The sequence below is a fragment of the Phalacrocorax carbo genome, chromosome 6 (genome assembly GCF_963921805.1).
Source record: "Phalacrocorax carbo chromosome 6, bPhaCar2.1, whole genome shotgun sequence".
NCBI classification, from domain to species: Eukaryota; Metazoa; Chordata; class Aves; order Suliformes; family Phalacrocoracidae; genus Phalacrocorax; species Phalacrocorax carbo.
The window spans coordinates 59,727,271-59,730,953 of NC_087518.1; the positions used below are offsets into that span (position 1 = coordinate 59,727,271).

The window sequence follows — 3,683 nt, forward strand, 5'->3', positions numbered from 1 at the left end:
AACTGTCATTGGCAGCATAGCCCAAATCACGGCCTGGTCCTGCTTTTGGTGAGCTCCCAGGGAGACCTGACGTTGACTTGGGAGCAGGTTTAACCCCAGCTCCCGGGACAGGACTCCCCTGCTAACGCGTGGGGATAGCCCAAGCCACAGCAGGATCCTGGCGAGCAGAAGATGCTCCGCACCTTCTCCAGCACAAGGCTCTGCCAAGTAATGCAGCAAAGTCCAACGGTAGCACGCTTATGGATTTCATATGGATTTCATGCAGCTTTAACAGGCTTCTGCACAGAGACAACATCCTGCATTTGGCAGGATAATAGCTGAATGCCTCAAAGTCCAATTACAATCAAATCTGCCTAATTTGTGCCCATAACCGGAGATTCAGTGAGAATGACAAAACTTTAGCAAGTTACGGAGTAAGTGGTACACACATTTTAAGAAGTGTGGCTAATGCATTACAGAATTCATTAGCACCTAACAAACTTCTTCACACTCTGGAAAAGGATGAATGCTCTTAATTCATTTATTTTGACAAGGTTTGTTTCTTAAACATCTTTTGTTATAGCTGAGAAGTTTGTACTGTTAAAAAAAAAAAAAGTAGTAATGAATTGTAATTAAGAAGACATTATAATAGCCCCGTCTTAGCAAGTCTGCGCCATTTTTTTGGGTACAGACCGTGGCAGGCGTGGAGAGAAGTGAACGTGTGGCACTTCCTTCTGCTCACAAAAGGCACCGACGTAGCCAGTGCCTGGCAACTCCTTTCTGCAAAACAGCAATACCAGTGACTCCGTCTGGCTTCCCGTTGGGGAACTGTTGCTTTTCTGAAAAAAAAAAAAAAAAACACCAAACAAATAAACAAAATAGCTCACATTTGGCGTACTAGCTTTAGAAAAAAAAATAAGTTGAAAAGGAATCTTTTCTATCATGAGGAGGGTATCTCTGGTGCTCTGAGCACGTGCCACATGGAAGAAGATTGACTGAATGCTTGTTACTATTCTTAAAATCTTACCGGTTTATTCACTGCTAACGTATTGTATCTCATTGAATAAGAAATACAGTTTGGGGGAAAATAGATCAGATTTGCAGGTCAGAGGCTCTGCAAAAATGGGATTTGAACCTAAGTGCAGCAACCTTGAGGCAAGGCTGCCCTTCCTTGAATGCCAGATGTGCAATGAGGGTAATTACCATCACCCGCGCTGGCTTTCTGATTCGGACGGCGAGCGAGGCGAAGGTCAATTCATGGCATGAATCTTCATACTGATATCTGGGCCGCCCCGGGCTGCAGGCAGGCGTTTTTCTTTCTTGCCAGCAGTGCCGTGGTTGCAGATACCTGTATCTGCCTGTGTACCGCTTGTAAATCTATAATTAATTACCATAGGTTAAACAGACTGAGGAAATAACTGGAGTCTTTCTGAGGAAATGTAATTGTCAATATAGCGAGACCCCTGAATTATGGATTCAGCAATGATTGCTGTTGCAGAGATGGCGTTAGACGAGTATCATTTTGTCAATTAACCTCTTACAATTCATAGTTTATTATAGCCTAGAACAATCCATTTTTAAAGACTTTTTTTTTTTTTTTAAACACGACTCTTGCTGCTTTAAACACTTACTACCTGCTCTTTAGCCTTTGAACATAGTCTGTTATACTTGCTTAGCATAATGTATAACCCTAGGTCACAAAGCTAAAGCAAACCCTTTTAATTTATGGAGGATTTCATTTAGCTGAATATTTTGAAGAATTTCCTAACTTTCTGATGGCACGTCAGGCCAACCAAGGATACAAATGTATCTGTGTTCCTGGGTCCAACCACTTTACCCTACTATAATTTAAGCTTTAATTTCATAACCTACAGTGCCCTGGCTACTTAGCAAAAGAAAAAAGCATTCTTAGTCAAGACTCTGTAATAGAGAATTCTTCTGCTACGGCAGATAAAATGACAATGACAAAGTAATTATCATAAAAATTATTCTTTTCTAAAAATACTCTAAAAAAACCCTCTACTGTAGGAGGGAACAGACAGTAGTTTTTAATGAAAAACACTTGGAAAAAATGGTGATATTGCTTCTTTGCTATACAAATACAATTATTTTTCTGCTAGAAATGGTGTTGCTGTATCTGCAATGGTAGAAAGATAGGAGAGAGGCAAGGTTTGCAGGGAGAGGTAGTATTTTTTATTAGAACACTTGATATAGTTGAAAAAAACCCCAGAAACGCTTTCAGGGCCTTGTGTGTCTGAAAGCTTTTCCTTTTTTTTTCTTTCCCCAACTATATCAGCTGGCCTCATAAAAGATATTCTCTCTGTCTGCAAACCTTGCTATTTTGTATATAGCCATTTCTGTGCATGTGATTTGTCCAAGAAGAGGACAAAGAATTCGAAAATTCTTAAAACTGGTAAAATTTGGCAAAAAATTGACTCTGAACTACTCAGAAATATAAAATGCTTCCTTAAAATGCTGAGAACTTGGGCTTGGTTTTGTGTTTTAAAGAGAATAATTGCAACTCATGAAGGAACTACACACATACGATAAAATGTGGTCAACTCTCCCTTTCAGTAGCTTTGAAGCAGCAGTAATCTAACAAAGCACCTTGCTCTTGCTGTGCTGACAATGAGTCCGGTGTACAAAAAAGAAATTAAACAAAAAAAGACATTTTAATTTCAAGGTTCACTGGAAAAAACATGAAAAAAAAAATCAATGTTTGCCAAAGAGAAAGACAAACTCTGAAGGGAAATGAAAAAAAATGTATTTACAAGATTCAGAGAAAACTTTCTAAATAATGGGGCAATAAAAAAGGAGATTAAATATTTGTCCCTCTTAACTCTAAATATGCAGGTAATATTCCCAATAAATCTTGCACAATGAAATTACTTTAAAGGATCATCCAGTTATATTGTTATCAGCTCCAGAAATTATTAGGAAAAGCAAAAAAAAAGCCTCAAATAAATTAAAAAAAGCCAACTGCGATAGTATTAATGACTGAGGCTGGATCTGGCATTGCCCTTTGCCTCGCACCTTTCGCTGCTCCCTGCTCCCACGGCTCCTGCTGTGGCCTCTCCTCGCTCCCCTACGCCTGCTCCTCCATCCCCGGCACGCCGGGAACTCGTGGAGGCGCGTTTGGAGCAGTTCCCTCCCCGCTGCACCCCCCCAGAGCTCAGGGGAGGCTACGAAACCTCCCCAGGGCGCCCGCGGGACGCGCAGAGCCCCCACGCAGCTCCGGGAGCTGCGGCCCTGCACCCACGGAGCACGGCTGCACCTGTACGTGCTTGTGACTTCGGGATGCGCTTGAGGCCCTCGGCTCGGAGCTCCCTGGTGCTCCACATCTGAGCTCAACAGTGCCTCGAGCGTGGCTCCGTGGGCTGCAGCTCTGGCAAGGACGAGGTCCCCGGCGGCAGGGAGCCCCGTCCCTGCTTACCCGCCTTCCCCACAGGTTGGCCACGTCCTCCGGAGGCCCGGTGCGGTGCTCACCCACACCGAGCCGCGGCAGAGAGTGGCTCTGCCCGACGGGTAACCGTCCAGGGCAGCCTTTGTGGTTAGGCCGGTCTGGCTGCGACCGCGCAGCTACTGTACGTGAAGCCTGTAGAGAGAGCTACAGCTTCAGCTATGCGCCAGCCACAGCCCCGCCGTCGCTCTGCTTCGACCTAACAACCACTGGCGGATCTGAACGGCTTCTGGACTTAACGTTT

At 44.0% G+C, this 3,683-nt stretch overlaps 1 long non-coding RNA gene across 1 annotated transcript; it reads right to left on the reverse strand.

Annotated features, from left to right (window-relative positions):
- Positions 1-506: 506 nt before the first annotated feature.
- On the reverse strand, positions 507-1,958 carry LOC135313982 (uncharacterized). The gene is made up of 2 exons (XR_010373499.1): positions 1,183-1,958; positions 507-818 (listed from the first exon to the last, which is right to left on the reverse strand). It is a non-coding gene; the product is annotated as an uncharacterized LOC135313982 (long non-coding RNA).
- Positions 1,959-3,683: the final 1,725 nt, after the last annotated feature.